The following is a 27,740-nucleotide window of genomic DNA, read 5'->3' on the forward strand; positions in this document are numbered from 1 at the left end:
AGTATAGATATACCCCAATTTGTTTATCCATTCTATGTGGGTTCTTTCTTCCTCTCTTCTTCCCTCCCTCCCTCTCTGTTTTTTTTCTTTCTTTCTTTCTGTATTATTATAAATGAAGCCACTACTGAACATTCATATACAAGCCTTTGTATGGATATGTGCTTTCATTTTACTTGGATAATGGATTTTGTCATCTTTATTAGCTATCCAGGTCATGGAGAATTGGATAGAACTGAGTGAGAATGGAACATAGTGACATTTTGCTAGAGACTTCCATTTAGATTAACCATTAATGTTCAGTGAGTAAGATTATTTATCTGCCTATAGATCCAGGTGACTGTTTTATAGCCCACAGACCACCATCTATTTACAGGACTCTCAGAGTAGACTGTTAAATGCATTAGTTGAAATGAAGTTGTTGTTGTTGTTGTTGTTTGTTTGTTTGTTTGTTTTTAAGATTTTATTTATTTGAGAGAGATAGCAGGAGAGGGACAGGGGGAGAACCAGGCTGTTGGATGAACAGGGAGCCAGACATGGGGCTCAGTCCTAGGACCCTGGGATCATGACCTGAGCTGAAGGCAGACAATTGATTGAGCCACCCAGGTACCCAGAATGACGTTTTTGTGAGAAAGGTACCGAATAGAGTCTTTTAGGAGCCAAATTGTGTAAAAAGCTGTGTAGTCCAGTGAGTTTCAGTGCCTAAAACAGTGGTGGATCCCAGGCGCCTCGGTGGCTCAGTGGGTTAAGCTGCTGCCTTCAGCTCAGCTCATGATCTCAGGGTCCTGGGATCGAGTCCCACATCGGGCTCTCTGCTCAGGGGAGAGCCTGCTTCCCTTCCTCTCTCTCTGCCTGCCTCTCTTGTGATTTCTCTCTGTCAAATAAATAAATAAATAAATCTTTAAAAAAAAAAAAGAGTGGTGGATCCCAAAAAGAGAACGGAGGACATGAGGAGAGCAGTACCGTCTGTGAGAGTGACAGGGGAAAGGAATGCATTCGTTTAGTCATTCAGTAATATTTATTGAGCACTTTTTGCTAGGCATTGTCGTGGGTGTTGGAGATATAGCAGGGAATAAAATTGCCTCTATACAGGGGATTTCTATTTATTAGGTAGAGACAGATGATAAATACATAAACAGGGTGTCAGAAGGTGTTAAGTGCTGTGAAGAAAGGAGGACTAGGTAAAATATAAATGTGGTGTGGTTCTATTTTATGTAGCATGGTCAAGAGAGACCTTACTTGATCAGGCGATTTTTGAGTGAGCCATGAAGGAAATTAGGGGGCTAGACTGGTGGTTGTCTAGGGAAAGAGCAATCAATACAGGTAGGATAGCAAAAGCAAAGATCTAAAGGCAGGAGCTTTCTTTCTTTTCTTTTTTTTAAAGATTTTATTTATTTATTTGACATATAGAGATCACAAATAGGCAGAGAGAGAGAGGAGGAAGCAGGCTCCCTGCTGAGCAGAGAGCCTGATGCGGGGCTTGATCCCAGGACCCTGGGATCATGACCTGAGCTGAAGGCAGAGGCTTTAACCCACTGAGCCACCCAGGCGCCCCTAAAGGCAGGAGCTTTCTTAATGTGTGGAAGAAACAACAAGGAGCCAGGGTAGCTGAAGCAGAGTATGCTGGGATGAGGGTGATAGAAGAGAGACCATGGGATCAGACTGCATGGGCCTTATTATGTGATGTGGGAGCTGCTAGACTGTTTGAGCAGAGGAATGAGATCTGGTTTAGGTTTTAAAAGATCACTGTGACTGATAGGTCAGGGGCAGGCTAAGGGAGATAAGAGCAAAAGACTAATTAGGAAGATACTGCAAAATCCAGGCAAGAGGTGATGGTGGCTTGGTGGTTAGTAGTTGAATTCTGGATATGTTTAGAAGATAGAGCAATAGGATTTGTTGAAGTGGATATAGATTGTGTGAAAGAGAGAAGATAAGGATGGGTTCCAAAGCTTTTGGATTGAACAACTTGAAGATGCCATTTTCTGAGCTTGGGAAGATTGGGAGAGGCATAGATTAGAGACAGATAAAACTTTAGTTTTGGAAACATGTTAAATTTGACATGGCTTATGTCTCCAAGTTGAGATGTCTAGAAGGCAGTTAGATTTTGGAGTGGAAGTTCAGAGGAGAACTCTACATTGATGATAAAAACATGGGCTATATCAGTATGTAAATGTATGTCATGGGACAGGATAAGATCATCCCAGAAATAAGAGAAGTGGCCTGAGTGACTAAGAGCTGGGCACTCAAAGGTGGGGAGGGGGATGGATGAAGATGGTCTAGGAAAGAAGACTGAGAAGAAATGGCCACTGAGGCAGTAGGAAAGAGAAAAATGCTATGGTAGCCCCCCCCCCCCCATTGTATTTCACAGCAGCAGTGATCAACCATGTTACTTAAAGGCTAACAATAGCTAGGATAGTATGAGGAGTAAGAATTTACTGTTGGATATATGCAATATTTGCAAATCAATCATTGTGATACATCACATCAAATAAGAGAAAGGATAAAAACTATGTCATCATTTCAACAGATGCAGAAAAAGCACTTGACAGAGTACATTCATTCATGATAAAAACACTCAATAAAGTAGGTTTAGAGGGAACATACCTCAACATAATAAAGGCTCTATATAAAAAACCCACAGCTGATATCATCATCAGTGGGGAAAAACTGAGAACTTTCCCCCTAAGGTCAGGAATAAGACAAGGATGTGCACTCTCACCATTTTTGTTCAGCGTAGTACTGGAAGTCCTAGCCACAGCAGTCAGACAACAAAAAGAAGTAAAAGACATCTACTTCAGTAAGGAAAAAGTAAAATTTCCACTGTTTGCAGATGACATGATACTATATATGGAAACCCAACAGACTCCTCCAGAAAACTACAAGAACTAGTAAATGAGTTCAGTAAGATCACAGGATACAAAATCAACATACAAAAATCTGTTGCATTTCCATACACTAATAAAGAAGCAGCAGAAGGAAAAATTAAGAAAAGAGTCTCATATACAGTTGCACCAAAAATAGTAAAATACCTGGAAATAAACTTAATCAAAGAAATGAAAGACGTGTGTTCTGAAAACTGTAAAATACTGATGAGAAATTGAAGGTTACACAAAGAAATGGAAAGACATTCTTATACTCATGGATTAAAAGAACAGATATTATTAAAATGTCTATACTATCCAAAGTTATCTACAGATTTAATGCAGTCCCTATCAAACTACCAATAGCATTTTTCATGGGACTAGAACAAATAATCCTAAAATTTGTATGGCACCAAGAAAGACCCCAAATAGCCAAAGCAATCTCGGGGGAAAAAAAATTTTTTTTGAAGGTATCACAATTCCAGACTTCAAGTTATATTACAGAGCTGTAATAATCAAACCGTATGGTACTGGCACAAAAAATAGACACACAGATCAATGGAACAGAATAGAAAGCCCAGAAATAAATCCTCAATTATATAGTCAATTAATCTTTGACAAAGGAGGAAAGAATATGCAATGGTAAAAGGTCTCTTCAACAAATGGTGTTAGGAAAACTGGACAGCTACATGCAGAAGAATGAAAGTGGACCACTTTCTTACACCATATACAAAAATAAACTCTAGATTAAGGACCTAAATATGAAGACTGAAACCATAAAAATCTTAGAGGAGAGCACAGGCAGTAATTTCTCTGACATTGGTTATAGCAATATCTTTCTGGATAGGTCCTCTTGAAGGCAATGGAAACAAAAACAAAAATAAACTTTGAAACTTCCTCAAAATAAAAAACTTGCACAACAAAGGAAACAACCAACAAAAATGAAAAATAGCCTACTGAATGGGAGAAGATATTTGCAAATGACATATTTGATAAAGGGTTAGTATCTGAAGTGTAAAAAGAATTTCTACAACTCAACACTGAAAAAACCAAATAATCCAATTTAAAAATGGGCAGAAGAGATGAACAGACATTTCTCCAAAGAAGATATCCAGATGGTCAACAGACACATGAAAAGATGTTCCACATCATTCAACATCAGGAAAATGCAAATCAAAATAACAATGAGATATCACCTATACCTATTAGAAATGCTAAAGTGAAAAACAAACAAGTTTTGGCAAGGATGTGGAGAAAAAGGAACCCTCGTGTATTGTTGGTGGGAGTGCAAACTGGTGAAGCCACTGTGGAAGACAGTCTGAGATTCCTCAAAAAATTAGAACTACCCTATAATCCAGGAATTGCACTACTGGGTATTTACCCCAAAATTACAGAAACACTAATTCAAAGAGATACATGCACCACTATGTTTATTGAGGCATTATTTATGATAGTCAAATTGTGGTGGCAGCCCGAGTATTTATCAGTAGATGAATGGATAAAGAAGATGTGTGTACACACACACACAAACACACACACACACACACACACATGCGAATATTATTCAGCCACAAAAAAAAGAATGAAATCTTGCCATTTGCAACAACATGCATGGATCTAGAGAATATAGTGCTAAGTGAAATAAGCCAGTCAGAGAAAGACAAATACCATATGATTTCACTCATATGTGAAATTTAAAAAATGAACAAAGGAAAAAAAAGACACAAGCCAAAAAACACAGACTCTTAACTATAGAGAACAAACTGATCCTTACCAAAGGGAAGGTAGGTGGAGGCATGGGTAAAATAGGTGAAGGGGTTAAGAATAGACTTACCTAATTTTTAAAAAGATTTTATTTATTTGATAGCTTGAGAGAGCACAAGAAGGTGGAGCAGCAGAGGGAGAGGGAGAAGCAGGCTCCCCATGAGCAGGGAGCCTGACACAGAGCTCGATCCCAGGACCCCGGGATCATCATGACCTGAGCTGAAGGCAGATGCTTAATCCATTGAGCCATCCAGGTGCCCCAAGAATAGACTTACCTTTTTTTTTTTTTTTAAAAGATTTTGTTTATTTGAGAGAGAGCGAATGAGAGCGTGCATGAACAAGGGGAGGGGCAAAGGGAGAGGGAGAAGCAGGCATGAAGCCTGATGTGGGGCTTGATCCCAGGACCCTGAGATCATGACCTGAGCCGAAGGCAGCTGCTTAACTGAAAATGCCACCCAGGTGCTCCAAAACTAGACTTATATTGATGAGCACTGGGTAACATATGAAACTATTGAATCACTGTAATGTACACCTGAAATTAATATAACACTGTTAACTACACTAGAATTAAAATTAAAAAAGAATAATTAGCTGTTGGATTTAGCATGGGAGTCCTTGGTGCTCTTGATGAGAGTTTTAGTGCCATGATAGGGGCTTAAACAAGAATAGGTGGAGAGAAATTGGAGACCCCAAGAATAAACAATGTTTTGAGGAGTTTTGGTATAAAAGGAAGTGAAAAAAGCAGTAAATGAGGGGTATCTGAGATCAAGGAAAGGCTTTTTTAAAAGTTAAAAGATCTTATCCTTTGTTGACTTTTTGCCAGTGGGGCTTATCAGGTAGGGAGGGAGAAATGGTTGATGCAGGACAGTTGGGGGGCAGTACTTACTGACTCAAGCCACCGCCTGAGAAAAACCTTTGCCTCAGCCTTAGTGTTTGATAGAGAGGGGCAAGGTAATCATCTGCATCTAAATTTTTGTGATCTTGGGCAAGACCTTGCTCAGCCTTTAGGTTCACTTCCACAAGATGAAATTCTGCCACCTGAATCTAGATCTGTTTTCTTTTTTTCTTTTTTTAAAAGATTTTAAAATTATTTTTTAAAGGTTTTATTTATTTATTTGACAGACAGAGATCACAAATAGTCAGAGAGGCAGGCAGAGAGAGGAGGAAGCAGGCTCCCCGCTGAGCAGAGAGCCCGATGCGGGGCTCGATCCCAGGACCCTGGGATCATGACCTGAGCCAAAGGCAGAGGCTTTAACCCACTGAGCCACCCAGGCGCCCCTAGATCTGTTTTCTTATTCTGGATGAAGACAGAGAAGCATGTGCATGTTTTTAGGAACAAAGAAGAATCACCAAAGCAGAGAAAAGGGCTGTGAATCAACATGGAAGGCCAGTTTAGCCATGTGACTGAATGCCATACAGACAGCTTAAATAGCTCTCTGTTGCATTTCAGCATTTTTTTCTCAACTTAGATGACCAGCACCATTCCTTAAATTACGGATTTAAGACAGGGGTGCTTGGGTGGCTCAGTCAGTTAAACATCCTATTCTTGGTTTTGGCTTAGGTCATGATATCAGGGTGCTGGGATCCAGTCCTGCATCAACCTCAGGGCTCAGTGTGGAGTCTGCTTGTTCCTTTCCCTCTGCTTCTCCCCCTGCTCACTTACTTGCACGCTCTCTCTCTCTGGAATAAATAGATAAAATCTTCTTTAAAAATTACAGATTTAAGGGGCGCCTGGGTGGTTCAGTGGGATAAGTCTCTGCCTTTAGCTCAGATCATGATCTCAGGGTCCTGGGATTAAGTCCCACATCAGGCTTTCTGCTCAGCGGGGAGCCTGCTTCCCCCTACTCTCTCTGCCTGCCTCTCTGCCTACTTCTGATCTCTCTCTCTGTCAAGTAAATAAATAAAATCTTAAAAAAAAATTACAGATTTAAGATTTAAAAAAATTTTTTTGTTTGAGTAGGCTCATGCCCAGCGTGGAGTCCAGTGTAGGGCTTGAACTCACAACCCTGAGATCGAGAACTGAGCTGAGATCAAAAGTCATATGCCTTAACTGGCTGAGCTACCCAGGTGCCCCAAGACAGATCTTTTTATTCTATATTTGTTCTATCCTCCTTCTCTCCCACCCCAGAAAGTTGTATCACCTTTTTCTGAGACAACTTGAATATTAGACTGATTTTTCAGAATAACCTAAATCAAAACTTTAGGTTGACTTTTTTTTTTTAATTTAAATTTTATGTAGCTAATATACAGTGCCGTATTGGTTTTTGGAGTTGAATTCAGTGATTCATCACTCACATATAGCACCCAGTGCTCATCACAGCATGTGTCCTCCTTAAGAATGCAAACTGGTACAGCCACTCTAGAGAAGAGTATGGAGATTCCTCAATAAGTTAAAAATAGAACTACCCTACGATCCAGCAATTGCGCTACTAGATATTTACCCAAAGGATACAGAAATACACATTTGAAGAGGTACATGCACCCTGATGTTTATAGCAACATTGTTAACAATAGCCAAACTATGGAGAGAGCCCAAATGTCCATCAGTTGATGATAAAGAAAGGATGTGTGTGTGTGTGTGTGTGTGTATTCATGTGCACACATGCACACACAATGGAATATTAGTCAGCCATCAAAAAGAATAAAACTTACCAAATGGAATATTAGTCAGCCATCAAAAGAATGAAACTTACCATTTGTAGTGATGTGGATGGAGCTAGAGTGTATTATGCTAAGTGAAATAAGTCAGTCAGAGAAAGATAGGGTGATTTCTTGTTAGAAATGAAGTAGTGTCAATTTTGATACAATTTCCTGTCCTCCTTTTCTACATGAAAGACACAAAGAGGCAGAGTTTGGGTGTGCTGGGAGCAGAAGATTGTTTTGTAATCTGCATCAGGAAAGCATGTCAGATACTGACCCAGTTGTTCAGAGTGACTTTGAAGGACCTTTAGCCCTCCTTCCCAATAATCCAGGGAGTGGGAGCTTCTGATTGTAGGTTTAATTTGCATTTCTCTGATTACTTAAGTTCTTGGCCTTTTTCCATATGCTTATGACCAATTTCACTTTTGTAAAGTGTCTGAACACATTTTTTGGAGCACTTTTCTTCCCTTTCATCTGTTTCTTATTGATTTATAGAAATTCTTTGTATCTGGATATGAATCTTATTGGGTACACATAAATACCCATCTTTCCCTTCTTTATTGCTTGATTTTTTACCCTTTTGTGTTTTCTTTTTCGGGCAGTTTTTAATACTCCTTTTTAAATTGTATTTTTGATGAGGAGATATTTTAATTATAATGAAATTGAATTTATTTTTTCCCTTTATGTTTAGTGCTTTAGGGCTACCCCAAGGTCATAAAGATATTCTGCTATTTTCTAGAAGCTTTAAATGTTTTACCTTCACATTTAGGTCAGTGATCCATCATAAATTGATTTTTGTATGATATGTGGTTGGGGTCAAGATTCATCCCTCTCTTCCCCAAATATGATTATCTAATTGATCCAGCATGCTGCATTGCATTTTCTTATACCTTTCGTTGTAAACTGAGGCACTGTACATATGTACCTCTATCTCTGAACTCTGTTTTTCTTCCACATAATTTCCATGAAGGGAAATGGGAGTAAAGGAGAAATTATGCAGAGGGTGGCTAAGAATGAGCACTCTGGAGACAGATCATTCACCTCAGTTCAAACCCTCTCTTTACTGTAGACCTATTTGAGCAAGTTTCCTTTCTGTAAAATGGGAATAATTGTAGTGTTATCTACTTAATAGGGCTGTTTGAGGACTGAATGAGTTAGTGTTATGTACGTGTGTATGTACATATGTATGTATGGAGACTCCATGCCCGGCATGGAGTCCATGCCAGGCTCAGACTCAACTAAGATCAAGACCTCAGCCGAGACTAAGAGTCTGATACTTAACTGACTGAGCCACCCAGGCACTGCTATGTTTCTTGTATTTGTGACATGAATAAATCTAACTGATAACAAGCCTTACTGGCGGGGTGAGCCCCAGTGCTCTGGGAGCAGGGCTAATGACTTGGAGCAGTTACTGTATGCCCTTGGGCATGACTGGGGTGCAGTGTGTTGGGTCCATATCTCACAGGGCTCACCACAGACCTGGTGCTGGGCCCACAGCCATTCACCAACTGCTTCATCTGTCCTGACTTCAGACTTCCCAGCAACCTTCTTGGAGGGAAGTTCTTTAAGTATTTCCTGAATTGTCTTCTGAAGTCTTAAAGTAGTCTTTGGTCCAGTTCAGAGTACAGAAGCAGGATGTGCTACTTTTACATAAAATTCCCCAAACAGCGTACCAAGAGAGAAAGCAACAGTTATTAACCTTTTCTCCACAGGTGTATTGACAGGCACTGAAGCCTAGCAGTGCTGGGCACACACTGAAGTAAAAATAAAAAGGAAGAAACCTAAGAAGGCTTTCAAGAGGCTAACCTTTAGGCAGACACCTGAAAGAGAGTATAGGTTAGAAGTAAGTTAGAATCTAACACGTACTTGTTAGATAAGGAGATGGGGAAAGAGGGACACAGCATCCTGCTTTGGAGACTAAAGAGCATGAAACGGAGGGTTGTGGGTGGAGGGAGGTACTTGGTGGTCAGAGAGAAGGCAGCAATCAGGAATGGCCTGATGGATTTCAGATTTTATCCTCAGGGCACAGGGGACAATTTTAAAGTGTTTTTAAAAGATCCTGGGTGGTTAGAGGCTGACTGGAGCAGATTCAGAAAACTCACTCTTTCTGCAGTGTGGATTGGGGGGGGGGAGCAGTCAGGAGGCAGGGAGACTCTGGAGACCAGAGCAGGAACCCAACCAGGTAGTACAGTGGTGTGGAGAAAAGAGGAGAGGGATAGTTAGATACCTTCTTCAGGCACAGAATTCATGACTAAATTTGAGGAGAGAAGAGGAGAGAAGGAAGGATGAGCCTTTTTTCCCTTGACGGTGACCGGGTATGGTGGAGCTCTAAAGAGTTGCTACTCTGTGGGGTTCAAGGTGCTGGGAGAGCCATGCTCTTTCACCATAGAGACTTTGTATTTCCGTTCTTAGCCTTTTTTTTTTTTTTTCTTTTTTCTTTAAATTGTCCCCTTCACCCATCAGGAAGCAAGGCTGCAGTGTGCTTCTGGCTAAGTACACATTTTCTTTGCATTTTCTACAGCCCCACAGAAAACGTTTGTTGTTTTATTTTTAATATGATTGGTCAGAAAGGGTCTTACCTGTCTTTCTCTGACCAGAGTTACTCTCTAGCCTTTTGCATTCATGGAGTTAACATTTAAGTTTGCAATCAACAAGACTGTTTGGAAGATCTGTGGTGTGCACTAGTTTACTGTTTTGCCAAGGTGTGACTTTCAGTGCTGCTCTCTTGAGGCTGGGTGGCGGGGACTGAGATTGGCCCTGCCCTCCACCGCATCTGCTCCTCAACCTACCCTGTTCTCTGCTCTCAGATCAGATTCTGATCATTAAAGAGTTTGAAGGGATCATTTAAATGTTTCAGTTATATGTGAATGCGTTTTGTAAGAAAATCATGTGCTGTAGCAGGGTTCCCATTTTATGAAGGTTCTTCTCTTTCCTCCTGTGCTTTCTCATGATGAAGTCTGTTGTAAAGTCTGATGGACTCTGTGCTTGTGAAACTCCGGTCTTTGTTCACAGCCTCTTCTCAACTAATGAATCCTTCTGGGAGTTTTGTGTTTTTTGTTTTTTTTGTTGTTGTTGTTGTTTTTTTGTGGTTTGTAGCTTCAGTGCTTCAGCATGTTCATCAGTAGAAGGGAATAGTTAAAGGAGTTCTGTTGATTACCCCGCCTCCCCATACAGGTTACTAGCATGCTTTTGTTTGTCCATTGGACCAGTTTTACTGTCTTCTTCATTCTTAGGTTAACAGGTGCAAGAACAGATTTTGGAGGATTATCACCTTAGTGGGTGTACCCAAGCCCTCTCAAAAGAAATGAAATGAGCTGTTGGTATTTATTTCTCTTTGCTCATTCCCTCTTAAAAGAGGTAGCACTTGGGGCTATTGGGTAGCTCACTTGGTTAAGCGACTGCCTTCGGCTCAGGTTATGATCCTGGAGTCCTGGGATCGAGTCCCGAATCAGGCTCTCTGCTCAGCAGGGAGTCTGCTTCTCCCTCTAAGCCTCCCCCTTCTCATGCTCTCTCTCATATAAATAAATAAAAATCTTAAAAAAAAAAAAAAGAGGCAGCACTTATGCCATCCTAGTTTCCTCTTGCTTGTTGTGGACACCCTTACATGGGGCCCTGACAGAGTTTGCATGTTACGGAAAGATTAGTATGTTATTCTGTGCTTCTGGCACCATTTAAAAATGGATTTCCAGGTGGGGGAATGGGTGTGGGGCTTTACCAGCTGAACTCCAGAGGGAGGAGCTAGGCTTGTTCTCTTCATTCTTTTAAAATCCCTGCTTTGGGAAAGCAGAGATCCTGTTTGCCCTTCTAAATCTCGGCTCTCAGGCTCAATGGGAATGCCAGGAGATTGCTTTCTAGCCTCCTTGAGAAAGGCTTGCCAGTTGGAGTCTCGATGAAGAGGAGGAAGCCCAGCATGGACTGACATGGCCTTGAACAGGCTCCAGTTCTGACACCTCTTTCTGGTTATATAACATCAAGCAGCTGCAGCTTCCGGAACCACTTTATTCCTTGTAGTGCTGAATGGCAGGTGGAGGAAGCACTGACCCTTTAGTGATTCCGAAGTTACCAGGAATAATTTAAGCTTGAGTATTTAATTCTATTTTTATTTCTCCCTTGTTTGAATCACTCATACTTTGGGAAACAAGCAAGGAAACATTCCATTGCTTGTCTTCCTGTTAAGATCCCTAGCCTGTTCTTTTTACTGGAGAGATGAAGAGACCTTTGGAAGTTAAATTTTGAGGAAAGAGTGGCCAGTCTATTATCACTTGAGGCCTTTAGCGGAGTCTGGAAGGAAGACACCCCCCCACCCCATCCCCCACCCCCGGGCAGCTGGCCTTAGGTGGCTAGGTGCTTCAGTCACCAGGTGCCTTGGCTCAGCTGTTGCTCTTGGATGGGCTAGAGCTGGTTTTAGATAGGCTTCAGCTCTTTCTACACCTTCACACCCTGGGCACTGGGGTTTCTTTTCCTTAATGTGTTGTGATGGCTAGGTGTGGGGTTGGTCCCAGAATTCTGGGAGATGGCAGGATAGTATAAATCAGGCTGAGTGTGTGATTCAGCATTTGTGTTTAGCTTGAAGACTTCAGCTAAGGAGAGACAGAATTAGTGGATGTTTTCTCATGGCTGATGGAATAATAAAGTTGGAGAAAGTGGGGAAATACTTCAAGAACCAGCTTAAATTTCTGAAGTAGTGATTTCAGTTTCAACTACTAGAGGTACCGAAGTTTTTCAGAATTATAACTATTCTTTGTTATATTCTGGATATACTAAACCATTTTTATTTATATTGTAAATAGCATCTAGTCTATGGCTTATCTCTTAACATCATTCATAGTGTTCTTTGTTGTAAAAAAAAAATCTGTAATTTTATTGTAGTTTAAGCCTTCCCATTTTTTTTTTAAGATTTTATTTATTTATTTGACAGAGACACAGTGAGAGAGGGAACATAAGCAGGGGGAGTGGAGGAGGGAGAAGCAGGCCTCCCGCAGAGCAGGGAGCCAGATGTGGGGCTCTATCCCAGGACCCTGGGATCATGACTTGAGCTGAAGGCAGATGCTTAAGGACTGAGCCACCCAGGTGCCCCTGCATTGTTTGAGAGTCATTTCTTTCATGGGTGAAAAAGAAAGAGGACATAGGAGAGGCATATTTTAAAGATTGAAATGTGGTTTTCATCAGCCTCTTTTGTTTTATTTGGATTTTTAAATTTTTATTTCGTGAAATTATTTTAGATATTACCTTGTCTGTAAGACTTTTTAGTAGAGCTAGGCATTTGCTTTACATTTTCTCATAACTCCTTAAATGTTATTCACAAATTAGGCTAGACTCTTTCAAGGTAGCAGCCTTAGTCTGTCTTCTTTTCCACCTTTTGCTCAGAGGTTCCTGCTTTCCTGCTTTGCTGAGAGCCCAGTAATTCTTACCTGTGGTTGCAGAGGTGGTCAGAAAGCATCATGATGCTGAGTAGAATCAAAATTAAATTGGTCTGCAACACAGGGCTAGAATTTCAGATTGGTTGAAAATATGTGCATTGTGTATTTTTCTCTAGTAGTTAATTTTTTAAAGGTTCATTTTAAAATTTATTTTAGAGAGAGAGATTATGTGCATGCATGTGACTGGAGGGAGGGGCAGAGGGAGAGGGAGAAGGTGGAAGCAGACCTCTTCCCACTGAGTGTGGAGCTGGGCCATGGGGCTTGATCCCTTGACCCTGAGGTAATGACCAGAGCCCAAATCAAGACTGGGTTGCTTAACCAACTGAGCCACCCAGGTGCCCCTCTAATAGCAATTTTTATAAAAAAAAACAAGCTCATTAAAAAAATTGATGACAATTTTTTGAGCCTCTCTTATGTGGCAGGCATTTTAAGTTTGGCTTTAGAGATACAGTGGTGAATGAGATGGACAGAATCCTTGCCCTAAAGGATCTACAGTCTAGAAGGAGAGACAGATATTAAGTGTTGAATCAAATTATTAAAATAACTTCAGATTTTGATAAGAACCATGTAGACTATAGACCAAGGGAGGGAAAAAGCCCCAGGGGTAGGGAGGAAGGGTCTACTTTAGCCAGGGTGGTGGGGTAGGGTGGGGGTGGGGCTCTCTGAGGGTGTAGCGTTATGCTTGTCTTCTCAAAGAATGAACTTTTGGTTTTGTTTTGCTCTTAAAGTAGTTTTTCTCTATTTCATCTATCTGCTCTTACCATTTTTGTTGTTGTTGTTGTTATTTTGTTTTGTTTTTAAAGTCACCTTCATATGCATTGTGGAGCCCAGTGATCTCAGAACCCTGAGATCAAGATCTGTGCTGAGATCAAGAGTTGGATGCTTAATTGACTGAGCCACCCAGGCACACTATCTGATCTTATCTTTATTATTTTCTTCCTACTGCTTTCTTTAGGTTTAATTTCCTCTTCTTTTTCTAACTTTTGAGAAGAAAATTTACAACATTGGTTTTCACTATTATTTTTTGACACTGATTTTAGTCTGTGGATTTACCTTTAAGTATAACTTTAGCAATATCACAATTTTTTTAAAGATTTTATTTATTTATTTGACAGAGATACAAGTAGGCAGAGAGGCAGGCAGAGAGAGAGAGAGGGAAGCAGGCTCCCTGCTGAGCAGAGAGCCTGATGTGGGGCTCAATCCCAGGACCCTGGGATCACGACCTGAGCCGAAGACAGAGGCCTTAACCCACTGGGCCACCCAGGCACCCTCACAATTTTTTTTTTAATGATTTTTATTTATTTATTTGACAGACAGAGATCACAAGTAGGCAGAGAGGCAGGCAGAGAGAGGAGAGGAAGCAGGCTCCCTGCTGAGCAGAGAGCCTGATGTGGGGCTGGATCATGACCTGAGCCGAAGGCCAAGGCTTAACCCATTTAGCCACCCAGGCGCCCCTATTACAAATTTTTTAAAAATCAATTTTAAGTGTGCCTGGGTGGCTCAGTTAAGTGTCTGCCTTCACCTCAGGTTGATCCCAGGATCCTGAGATCCAGCCGCACATCAGGTTCTCTACTCAGCAAGGAGTCTGGTTCTCCCTCTCCTGCTGCCCCTCCTCTACTCATGCTAGCTCGCCTGCCTCTCTCTCCAATAGATAGATAAAATCTTGTTAAAAAAATCAATTTTACTATACAATTTATGTATAGTAAAATTCACATCTTCTTTGTATAGATTGATGACTGTTGACAAATATGATTGCCCTGATCAAGATATAGAAAATACCCATTTTCCCAGAAAGTTTTCATGCCCTTTTGTAGTCAGTTTTCAGGGCAACCACTTTGAACTCATTTCTGTCATTATAGATTGGCTTTGCCTGTTGTAGAATTTCATATAAATGGAATTATTCAGTACATATTCTTTTGTGCTTAGCCTCTTGCTCAACATGGTGTTTGTGAGATTCATCTGTCGTTGCACATGTCCCTAGTTTGTTAGTTTTTGTTGTTGAGTAGTATTCCAGCTGCAAAAAGTTAAATACAACTTGTTTATCCATTCACCTGTTGATAGACGTTTAATCTAATGAGTAAACCTGTTCTGAACAATCCTGTGAAGCTGACTTAGTTTTTAATAATTAGAGGTAAGTTTTCAGTTTCCCTTGGATAAAATACTAAGATATGAATTGCTGTGGTAGGTGTATGTTTAACTTTATTAGAAAATGCCAGAATGTTTTTCCAAAGTGATTGCCCACTTTACACTCCTGCCAGTAGTATGTGAGAATTCCAGGTGCTTCATATCCTTGCAAGCATGTGGTATGGTCATGTAACCAAGGGTAGGGGTGCAAGAGCACCTGGCTCCAGGGTCCCAAACAGAGCAGGTTTGGCCACTTGCTGCTGACAAAATCTAAAGGCAGAGAGACTAGCGGCGGTGAAACAAGAAAGGAATTTATTTTAGTGATGCCAACATGGGGTAGATAGTAGACTAGCATCCCAAAACGGTCTCCAAAGTGCTGAAAATACTTCCAGGTTTATATAAGGAAAATGTGGGACAAAGGTTAGTGGGTATTGCAGGTGGGCAGTGAAGGTCAAGTCAGTCATTGTGTTGGGGTCAATCACTGCCAGAGCTCTTGCTGGCTCAGTATAGTCCTTATTGCTTGAAGTGTGGTAGTTTTGGTTCCCATCATGGAATGCATTTACCTGCAGGGTCTTTTGCCTGAGGTAAGAGATAAGCTGGAAAGAAGAACTTAATCGGTTAGAAATTTTGAGGTCAAAATGGAAGTAGTTGAAGTCCCTTTCAGTCAGTATTATTATATGTGCTGCCAAAGCAAGCATATCAGCCAGTATTATTAATTTTAGCCATTCTAGTGATTATCAAGTGGCATCTGATTGTAATTTAAATGTGCATTTCCCTAATGATACTGAACATCTTTTTATTTGTTCATTGAACATTTACATATCTCTTTTGTGGAATATCTGTTCTCTTTTGCTTTTCTTACTGGGTTGTTTGTCATCTTCTTACTGAGTTGTAGAGTTTTTAAGGAATATTTTCTAGAGTGTCTGGGTGGCTCAGTTGATTAAGTCTATGACTCTTGATTTCAGCTTGGGTCATGACTCAGGGTCGTGAGATCAAGCCCCGTTATTGGCCTCTGTGCTCAGTGCAGTCTGCTTGAGATGCTCTCTCTCCCTCTCCCTTTGCCCACTCTTCCCCTCCAGCCGCAACGCACACATGTACTCTCTCTTTCCTAGTAAAATAAATAAAATCTTTAAAAAGAGAGGATATATTCTAAAGATTTTTTTTTTTAATAGACAGACACAGCAAGAGAGGGAATACATGCAGGGGCAGTGGGAGAAGGAGAAGCAGGGTTCCTGCTGAGCAGGGACCCTGATGTGAAGCTTAATCCCAGGACCCTGGAATCATGACCTGAGCTGAAGGCAGTTGCTTAACAACTGAGCAACCCAGGCATCCTGAGAGAATATATTCTAGATACAAATCTTTTAAAAGGTATATATAGATACACACACACACACACACACACACACACAGTTAATGTTTTCTACGGGACTCTAAGACTGTGACTTGTCATTTTTCTTTTAAGGATACCTTTTGAAGAGAAGTTTTTAATTTTGATGAAGCACACTTTATCAGGTTTTCCCCTTGTGGTTCAAGCTTTTTATGTCCTGCTTAAGAAATCTTTACTTGGGGTGCCTGGGTGGCTTAGTGGGTTAAAGCCTCTGCCTTCGGCTCAGGTCATGGTCCTGGGATTCTGGGATCAAGCCCTGCATTGAGCTCTCTGCTCAGCAGGGAGCCTGCTTCCCCTTCTCTCTCTGCCTGCCTCTCTGCATACTTGTGATCTCTGCCTGTCAAATAAATAAATAAACTCTTAAAAAAAAAAGAAATCTTTACTTAACCTAAAGTTGCATCTATTTTCCTTTCTTTTCTTTGTTTTTAAAGATTTTATTTCTTTATTTGACAGACAGAGATCACAAGCAGGCAGAGAGGCAGGCAGAGAGAGAGAAGGAAACAGGCTCCCCACCGAGCAGGGAGCCCGATGTGGGGCTCGATCCCAGGACCCTGAGATCATGACCTGAGCCGAAGGCAGAGGCTTTAACCCACTGAGCCACCCAGGCGCCCCGCATCTATTTTCTACTAGAAGTTTTATAGTTTAAGCTTTTATGTTTAGGCCTTGATCCATTTTGAATTGTTGTTACTGTATGACATGGAATGGGGTGAGGATTGTATCCATTGCAGAAGGTGTGCTGGAAAAATTTTCTCCATTGGATTACTTTGGTACCTTTATAAAGAATCAGTACTATAAATGTGCAGTCTAATTCTGGACTGTATTACATTAATAACTGTATCCTTATTCAAAATCATCATTACTGTAGTTTGAATCAGGTAGTATAAGAATTCCAACTTCGTTGTCTTTTTTTTTTTTAAGATTTTATTTATTTGACAGAAATCACAAGTAGGCAGAGAGAGAGAGGAGGAAGCAGGCTCCCCGCTAAGCAGAGAGCCCAACACAGGGCTCAATCCCAGGACCCTGGGATCATGACCCGAGCCGAAGGCAGACGCTTTAACCCACTGAGCCACCCAGGCATCCTTCGTTATTGTCTTAAAAAGTTATTTTGATTACTCTAGGATCTTTGCATTTTCATAAAAAATTTTTAGACTCATCAATCTCAGTTGCAGCAGATAGTGGCCAGGGTTAAATAACAAACAGGGTGGAGGCTACATTGCCTTTTATGCTAGCCTTGGAAGTTATAGTGTCACTTCTGTGTTATTCTTTGGTTATAACTAAGTCATAAGCACACCCAGATTCAAAAGAAAAAAAATTAGAATCTACTTCTCAATAGGAGATGGATCAAGGTCAAACTATAGGAAAGCATTGGAATAAAAGATACTGTTACATTCATATTTGGAAAAAACTGTCTGCCACATTCTACCCTCTGGCCACAGTAATTTACATCCATCCCACATGTAAAATACACTGCGCCCTTTCCTCAAGACCTCCAAAATTTCATCCCAGTCCAGCATCAGCTTATAGTCCAAGATCTGGTCCTCTAACTTAGATCTACGTGTGAATGTGGCTTTCAGTTGTAGTTTTCTTGAGTTCACTCCTTAAGTACAGTTTCTCTTATCTGAAGACTTTTATGAACTAAAGAGACCAGTTTTCTGCCTCCACCAATGTAAGATGTTATGGGGACAAGGTAGATACTCTCATTCAAAAGATGGGGCAGAGAAAGTAGGGGAGAGAGAAGGGAATGAGGCACAGAGCAGTCCCTGATCTACAGTAATTCTAAAATTCCTAGGTGAGCACATTTTGCTAGTTCTTTGATTAGAACTCAGTATTTCTCCAGGGCTTTTGGTGTTATCCTCTAGAATCTTTGTTCTGTCTTCTGAATAATCCTTTCATTTTACAAAAAGTAATCTGGATTATAGTTGAACCCCAGCTTGCTGACTGCCTCTAGAAGTTTGAGGGTCCAAACCCTTTTTTCATTTTGTATTGTTTTTATCTCTTCCATTTCAGGCTTATACATTTCTTTTGTATATCAAAATACAGATATATTTTGTGTATCAGAATAAAATCCACTTCATTAGACAAAAGCTATACTCACAAATCTCTCCAAGATAATTTCTTTTCTGGTTAGCTCTCCTGGGAGGCTGGTATAAGATAATACTCTAAAATTGTTCTGAGTTTTTTTGTGTGTTTTTTTTTTTAAGATTTTATTTTTTATTTATTTGACAGAGATCACAAGTAGGCAGAGAGGCGAACAGAGATAGAGGGGGATGCGGGCTCCCTGCCGAGCAGAGAGCCCAATGCAGGGCTCAATCCCAGGACCCTGGGATCATGACCTGAGCTGAAGGCAGAGGCCTAACCCACTGAGCCACCCGGTGCCCCTAAGTTTTGTTTTTTAACAGAGAAGATCTGCTAGGCATGTCTGCAAAATCTTTAGGAGGCCTTTTGTCTGAACAGGTCTATGAAGCACTACTTTAAATTCTGAGATCATAACAAAGGATCTTAACGGGTCTACCCAGGATTTGATCTCAATTTTCATTTTTTTTATAGGAGTGTGTGCATAAGTGGGACTGTGTGCATGAGCAGGGGGAGGGGCAGAGAGGGACAAGCAGACTCCCTGCTGAGCGTGGAGCCCAGTGTGGGCCAATCCCAGGACCTTACGATCATGACCTGAGCTGAAGTCAGACACTTAATGGACTCAGCCAGGTGCCTCATTAATTTTCCATGTTACTGCTGGTGATAGAGTTGCTAAACTTTATGAAACAGTGTTTTTTTTCCTTTAGCGTCCTATAATATTTTCCTTTAAACCTTCCTCTATAATCTCCTTGAGGCCTTTTGGGCTTTTATGACCAGTCTCCTCACTAGCTTCCACTCACCACTTGACCCCAAACATGAGGCCATAGTTTAAATTTTTTATTGAATTTTTAATTTTTATATACCCCAAGTACTGAGTTTCTGTTTCAGTTACTAACACTATGTCATAAGTTTCCCCAAAACTTAAGTAATCTAAGACAGTAACATTTATTGTTTCTCATGGTTACTGCTCACAGTCCTAACATCTAGGCCATCAAGGTTTCCCCTCCCTCCCTTCTTCCCTTCCTCAACTAAGCTCTGAACCCATTTTGGCTCGAAGTCACCACCCCGAAATCAAGAGTTGCAAGCTCTACTACTGAGATAGCCAGGCACTCCTAGATGTCTCTTGATTGAACTTTTCTTGGCTATGGATGTTTTTTTCCTGTTTCTTTGTGTATCTGGTGACTTTTGATTAAATAAAATGGTCTTTGCACATAATATATTGTAGAGGCTCTGCATTCTGTTATCTTCCTCTAAAAAGTGTTCATTTTAAGTTTAGCAGGCATTTCATTACTGATTGATCCCCTTGAACTTGTGAAGCCTTGGTTTTATGCCATTTCAGGACCAATCTGTGAAAAGCCCAAGGTATTTCCCAATCTAATTTGGTAGGACTCAATCTCTAAATTCTGTCTTCTTGCAGACCATGTCAGGGCTTGGTTTTAGGCTTTGTTAGGGAGGATGTAATATATATAGGTCTCACTCTAGAGAGGTTCTTACTCCTAGGGACAGCCTTTCTTTTGTCTCAGCTGGTTGGTAGAGGTGTTATATAATATGTTAATGAGAACTTGGGGGCGCCTGGGTGGCTCAGTGGGTTAAAGCCTCTGCCTTCGGCTCGGGTCATGATCCCGGGGTCCTGGGATCGAGCCCTGCATCGGGCTCTCTGCTCAGCAGGGAGCCTGCTTCCTCCTCTCTCTCTCTGCCTGCCTCTCTGCCTACTTGTGATTCTCTCTCTGTCAAATAAATAAATAAAATCTTAAAAAAAAAAGATGTTAATGAGAACTTTCAACTCTGGTAAGTCTAGCACTCTCCAGTTTCCCTGACATTGCTCTTTCCCTAGCATGGCTAGACTTCTAGTATCTCTGTTTTGCTCTCACTGTGGCCATATACATACTCTGAATGATTTCACATGTTTGAAATTTGTTGTTGTTTGCTTTGTGGTGCAGTAAAGAGCAGTTTTGATAAATGATGCATACATAAGCTGTTGAAAAGAATGATTGTTCTAAATGAAGTGTTCTAAATATGTTTGTTAATTCAGGTTTGTTAATTGTTTCATTCAGTTCTTCTATGGCCTTACTGGTATTTTTGTTGAATTTTATTCTTGAAAGAGGCATGTTAGTCTCTCATTATGATTATAGATTTCTGTATTTCTTTCAGTTTTGATGTATTTTGAGGCTAAGGTATTGTGTGCGTATAGATTTGATACTGCTATGCCTTTTTTGTACGTTGACCTTTTGTCATTATGAAACATCCCTGTTTATTTCTATTATGCTTCTTACCTTAATGTCTCTTTCACCTGATATTAGTATAGATATGTCAGCTTTTAGTTAACATCTTTTTTCTACTTTTTTTTCTATTCTCTTTCTGCTTTTTTCCTATTATTTAATTTGTTTCTCATGCTAGCACCGCTTAGTTGGGTTTGCTTTTTTTAATCCAGTCTGACAGCTTTAGTCTTCCAATTGTAACCTTTAGTTGATTTGTATTTAATGTAATTATTGATATAGTTGTGTTAAAATTTATCATCTTGGTATTTATTTTCTATCTCATCTTCTATCTTGTTTATTAGAAAAAGATGAATCAAGTTTGTTTTGTTTTTGTTTTTTGTGGGGTTTATTTTTTGTTTTGTTTTATTTTTTGGTTTTTTGATGATTCAGTTTTCTCCCTATATATAGGCTTGTTAGTTATACAGTCTTTTACCATGCTTTTAGTGGCTACCCTAGATTACAGTATGCATACTGATCTAATATGAATCATTGCTTTTATTACTTCCCCAACTATATTGGAATCTTAGAACTTTTAATCTTTTAAGATTATTTGGGGGAGAGAGAGAGAGAGCACGAGCAGGAAGGGCTGAGGGAGAGGGAGAGAGAATCTTAAGCAGACACTGTGCTTAAGCAAAATCTTAAGCAGATTCTGTGGAGCTTGTTGTGGGGCTCTGTCTCATCACCCTGAGATCACAACCTGAGCCGAAACCCAAGAGTCAGATGCTAACCAACTGTACCATGCAGATGCCCCACCTTAGAACATTTTAAATGATTACATCTTTCCTGCGTTTTATGTTATATATCCTTATTTTAATTCTACATATTTTAAGTGCCACAAAATGTTTTTCTCTAGTCAGTACTTATATTTTCCACACATAGACCTTTTGTTGTTCTTTTTAATTTTTAGGAGTTTATTTGACCAAACATCAAATCAAGCAATGCCAATTAGAAATGGTTAGGAGCACTTGCCTTTTTGTTGTTTTTCATTCCCTCCTTCATTTCTGTTTTTTGTCTGAGATTATTTTCTCTCTGTCTTTGGTATTTGTTTTTGGGTATGTTTCTTGGCAACAAATTTAAGCTGTGTGTTGTTTGTCTGAAAGTTGCTTTATTTTGCCCTCGTTTTTGAGTGATGTATTAGCTGGTGCAAAATTCTAGATTGCCAGTTATTTTCTTTAAAAAAGCTTAGACACTTTCCATCGTCTTCTAGTGTCTTTTCAGGTCTCAAGAATCCATTGTTATTGTTGCTCCTTTGAAGGTATTGTGTTCTCCCCCACTCATGACTGCTTATACAATTTTTTTTCGTTATTAGTTTTCAACACTTTTGCTATATAATCTCCCTAGGAATTCTTTTTTATTGTTTTTGTTTTTTTCTGTTTATCGTACCTATAATCCATAGAGCTTCTTGATTCCACTTACTATATATATTGTTTCTAGAATATGCCTTTGCTTTTTTCTTTTTTTAAATTTATTTTTAAAATTTAAATTCAATTAATTAGCATATATTATTGGTTTCAGAGGTAGAGGCCAGTGATTCATGATTCACCAGTTTTATATAATACCCAGTGCACAGTATATCATGTGCCCTCCTTAATATCTATTGTCCAGTAACCCCATCCTCCCACCCACCGCCCTCCAGCAACCCTCAGTTTGTTTCCTGTGATTAAGAGTCTCTTATGATTTGCCGCCCTCTCTGGTTTTATCTTGTTCTACTTTTTCTGCTCTTGCCCTATGATCCTCTGGTTTTTTTTTCCTTAAATTTCATGTATCAGTGAGAATTGATTAATATATATTCTGATTATCTGGTGACATCCAGATTATCTGATAAAATATATTATCTAATTATCTGGTGACATTATCCTTTCATTTATTTTCTCCATTTCTTTTTTTTTTTTTTACATGTTTTATCAGTTGTTTCTTATTTTGTAGTATCTAGATCACCAGTGATTCTGATTCTGTTGTCTCTTTGTCCCTCTTAGTTTTTGATCATTTGATTTTGTCTCCTGGCATAGCTGGTAATTTTTCATTGAGTGCTGGACAGTATATATATAAAAACTTATAGAGGCTATAGATAGTATCCTTTTTTTTTTTTTTTTTTAAGATTTTATTTATTTATTTGACAGACGGAGATCACAAGCAGGCAGAGAGGCAGGCAGAGAGAGAGGAGGAAGCAGGCTCCCTGCTGAGCAGAGAGCCCGACGCGGGGTTCAGTCCCAGAACCCTGGGATCATGACCTGAGCCCAAGGCAGAGGCCTTAACCCACTGAGCCACCCAGGCGCCCCTATAGATAGTATCTTTAGAGAAGGTTTCTTTTTCCTCTTCTAAGTACATATAATGGGGCTGATCACCTTAATCCAGCAGGATAAAGCTGAATAAATGCTGATCATAGTTTAAGAGATTTTTTTTTACTTCTGGCACACTCCTGTTTCTAGAGTGTAGCCATTCTGTAAGTTCCAGCTGAGAGTCAGGATGTTCACTGGGGCATCTGCTCTGATGGTTCCTAAATTCTAATCCTTATCTTCTCTGCACCCCAAGATTACAGAAACATCAGCTCTACTTTTCAGTGGTTTTCTTCTTAGCTTTTCAACCTCCCATCTCACTCAGCTTTAGAGTGAATTAAATGACTTGAATGGAAATAAACTGAATTTTTGGCTCACTTCTGCCTTTCCCATTTCACCAGGCTGATGGTCCCTCATGTCTTCAAGTTTTGTCTTTTTAGTCCAATGAAATTGCCAAAGGTCTTCTGGTTTCTTTGCTTCTTATTAACGGCCTTCTGTTTGGGTGACTCTCACCTTGTCCCAGCAACCAGACTTGGTGGAAGAGGGGAATAAATGGCAGTAGAATGCTGGCTCATCTCTTCTTGATTTCCCTTTCTCTGGAATCTTGTCCCTTCTACTTCTGGTCCTTTCAGCATCTCTTCAGTGCCTTCAAAAGGCTTTGTTGTGGTGGTGGTTTTTAAATTTGATAACATATTTCTAGCTCTTCTTAGTACAAGTGTTGGTTTGCCTCAAGCTATTCCACCTTTGCTGGAAGGAGAAGCACCAAGCCAACATTTAAAAATATGTATATATTCTTATAGAGGTATAAATTATCATTTTGAAGTGTACAATTCAATGATTTTTAGTATATCAAAGTTGTTGAATCATCACACTGTTTAACTTCAGAACATTTTTCATCACCCCAAAACCCCCTTATCCATAAGCAGTCACTCCCATTATCCTCTCTCTCAGTCCCTGGCAATTACTAGCCTACCTCTGTCTGTAGAGATTTACTTGTTCTGGACATTTCTATAAATGGAATTATACAATATGAGACCTTTTGTGTCAGACTTCTTTAACTTAGCATAAAGACTAAGCCAACTGTGTGTGCTAAAATATGTATAACATAAAATTTACCATTTTAGGGGCACCTGGGTGGCTCAGTGGGTTAAGCCTCTGCCTTTGGCTCAGGACATGATCTCAGGGTCCTGGGATTGAGCCCTGTATTGGTCTCTCTGTTCAGCGGGGATCCTGCTCCCCCCACCCCACTTTCCTCTCTGCCTGCTTGTGATCTCTCTGTCAAATAAGAAAATAAAAATATTTTTAAAAATTTTACCATTTTAGCCATTTTAATTTTGTATTTTTAAAGTAGGCTTTATGCCCAGCGTGGAGCCCACCACAGGGCTTGAACTCATGACCCTGAGATCAAGACCAGAGCTGAGATCAAGAGTAGGATGAACAACTGACTAAGCCACCTAGGCACCCTGTTTTAGCCATATTAAGGTGTAGAATTTAGTAGCATTAAGTAAATTTACATTGTTCTGCAACTGTCACCACTATCCATCACCAAAACTTTTTTATCATCCTATATTGAAACTCTGTACCCATCAAATCATCCCTCCATTACTTTTTCTTCCTAGCCCTTGGGAACTACCATAATACTTTTTGTCTTTATGATTTTAACTACCTTAAGTACCTCATATAGATGGAATCATATATTGTCTTTTTGTGACTGAATTATTTCACTTACTATAATGTCCTCAAGATTCACTCATGCTGTAGCATGTGTCAGAATTTCCTTCCTTTTTAAAAGCTGTATACTATTCCATTGTTTGTATATGTCATGTTTTGCTTATCCCTTCATGCATCAGTGGATACTTAGGTTGTTTCCACATCTTAGTTATTATAAATAATGATTCTATAGAACACAGCTGTATGTCATGTCAAGACCCTACTGTCAGTTCGAGTATACATCCAGAATTGGAATGGCTGGATCATATGGCAATCCCATGTTTTAACTTTTTGAGGGATTGCCATACTGTTTTCCATAGCAGCTGTGTCATTGTACATTCTTGCCAACAGTGCTCAAGGGTTCCAATTTCTCCACATTCATGCTAATGCTGGCTCTTTTTTTTTTTGGTTATAGCCATCCTATATGGCTTTGAGATGATATGTTATTGTAGTGTCGATTTATGTTTCCCTAATGATTAGTGATTTTAAGCATCTTTTCAGGTGCTTATTGGCCATTTATAGATCTTCTTTGGAGAAATGTCCGTTTATATCCTTTGCCATTTCTGAATCAGTTTGGTTTTTGTTGTTGAGTCTTAGGAGTTCTTTATATATTCTGGATATTAATCCCTCATTTGATACATGGCTTGCAAATATTTATTCCCAATCCATGAGTTGTCTTTCCACTCTCTTGATAGTGTCTTTTCATGCCCACAATTTTAAGTTTTCATGAAGTCTATTTTGTCTTTTTTTTTTCTTTTATTGCTGTCCCTTTTGTTTCCTATCCAAGAGATCATTGCCAAATCTAGTGTCATCAAGTTTTCCCCTTACTTTTTCTTCTAAGTTTTATATAATTTTTAGGTTTTACATTTAGATCTTTGATCCATTTTTTAGTTAATTTTTGTATATGGTATAAAGTAAGGATCCAATTTCATTCCTCTGCATATGGGTATTTGACTTTCCCAGCACTGCTTACTGAGAAGACTGTCCTTTTCCAGTGAATGGTATTGGTACTCTTGTTGTAAATCCCTTGACCATATATGTGAGGGTTTATTTCTGTGCTCTCTGTCCCTTTTCAGTTGTTTATATGGCTGTCTTTATGCCTGTTCCACATTGTTTTAATTATAGTAGCTTCGTAGTAAGTTTTGAAATCAGGAAGTGTGTGTCCTCCTTTGTAGTTTTTCAGAATTGTTTTTCCCTGTTTTTGTAAACGGAATTGTGCTGGAACACAGCTATTCTTTTTCACTTATGTGTTTATGTATGGCTGCTTTTGAGCTGCTCTGGTAAAGTTGAGTAGTTATAACAGAGACCTATGACCCACAAAACCCGAAGTTTTTACTATCAGGGTTATTATAGAAAAAGTTTACCAATATTGGAACATTTAAACTCTTTGCTCATTTCCCCAGCTGTAATGGATTGTACCCCAAATAACTAAATCAAAGGAAAAAATAATTTGTACAAAGATATTTATTCCACTATAGATACAAATAAAAACTAAGAAATAGCCTGAATGACAAAGCATTTTGTGATATACTGATACCCTTCATTAAAATGATGAGTATGTGGACCATGTCACTATGTCAAAGAAATATTTATATGTATGTAACATGTGACCAAAACAGAACACAAAATGATGTGTATTCATTGGTTACCGGTGCAAAATATGTGCATATATATTAACAAATGTGGAAAAGTTGAGATATAAATAGTTTAGAGATTTGTGCTTATTATATTTTATCTTCTGTTAAGACTTCTAAAATTAAAACAGTCGTGAAGTTTTATTCTGGAAAATCTCAAATGAAATAGAAAAAGAGACAGTAGTAAAATGAGCCCTGTATTCCCAGTATTCTCTTCAGTATTTGTAAATATAAGGCTAGTCTGGTTTCATTTGTCCCCCCCCCCACCCCAACCTTGGATTATTTGAAAGTAGATCCTTAAAGTTGTAACCTTTTATCTGTAAACTTCAGAGTGTTTTTACTCTATCTTCTAGCATTAAAGTCCTAGAAGCAAAACCAAAAATAAACACAATACCATTATCACACCTCAGTATTTTGAATCAATAATTCCTTATATCATGAAATATGTGGATAATCCCTGATTATCTTTTAAAGATTATTTTTACTGTTATTTCATTAAAATCCCTATAAATCCCACATTTAGTTCATTTGTCTTTCAAATCTCTTTAATCTGAATTTTTCTCAGATTTTGGTGTTCTTTTTTTCCTTGCAATTTATTTGCAGAAGAAAAGGATTCACTTGTTACTCTAGTTTCATACATTTCTAGATTTTGCTGATTGCATCCTTATGGTCTTGCTTAACAAATTTAACATAATTCTTTTGTTTTCTAAAAATCATGGATATTATCTTTATTACATTGTCTGATTCAGATACATCAGTACATTATATACTGGTTTTTTTGCTTGGAAATCAGCCATCTGCATGTTCTAATACTGCTTTTACCATGTCTTAGTGTCTCAGCTAAGAAGACCTCAGTTTGCCTGGAAACCCACTATAGGTACTGGCTGCTGCTGAAATTGCTTCGGGTTCAGATGACACTCTTGGCTGCTCAGGGAGGCTGTCCTTCTGTGTTTGACTTGGACTTCCACCTCTGGTACATGCCGTTCTGTAGTCTATCTCAGGTGTAAGTGGTCCCTGGCCTGCTCCATCACACTGCTGGTCGCTCCTCAGAACAGAGTGTCAGCCATCTCCATTGGCCACTCCAGTCTGTCAACATGGTCCTTCTTCCCTGTATTTTTGCAAACCAGTAGTGAGATCTCCAGGTGTGTTGAGATTAAAGTAATGTTTTGGCACACGCACATAATAGTTGTGGTGTATACATCCTTTTGCATCACATCAGGCACCATCTGGTAAGACTTGGAATTCACTGAGCTTTGTTTGTATAGTGGGATTAGATGGGAAGAAGAGAGAGGCCCCTGAAAGTGTACCTTATACCCCCAATGAGTGAAACTTAGAGATTTTTCTTGCATTGTTCCTCGTTTGCCTAGTCATATTTGTCGTGATGATGTTCATAACTCATTCCTGAGAAGCTTATGTAAGTGTTCGTTGGTGTTTATATAACTCTGGTGATCGCTACGCACAACTGGCTCACGTGAAGGAGAAAGTTCAGAGGTATTTGCCACCAGATCTGATTCTATGATCCTGAATTTGGGTGGTAATAATCATTTACTTTTAAGCCACATGTCTCTCTATCTCCTTGTTGATCCTTTTCTCTCT

The 27,740-nt window shown here is 39.5% G+C and overlaps 1 protein-coding gene and 1 pseudogene across 5 annotated transcripts in view; one reads left to right on the top strand and one right to left on the bottom strand.

Annotated features, from left to right (window-relative positions):
• Positions 1 to 27,740, top strand: part of RAD54L2 (RAD54 like 2) — a 111,382-nt gene that overhangs the window by 49,285 nt on the left and 34,357 nt on the right. The window lies entirely within an intron of this gene.
• LOC123932739 lies at positions 26,500 to 27,172 on the bottom strand (annotated as a pseudogene).

The sequence above is a fragment of the Meles meles genome, chromosome 20 (assembly GCF_922984935.1).
Source record: "Meles meles chromosome 20, mMelMel3.1 paternal haplotype, whole genome shotgun sequence".
NCBI classification, from domain to species: domain Eukaryota; kingdom Metazoa; phylum Chordata; class Mammalia; order Carnivora; family Mustelidae; genus Meles; species Meles meles.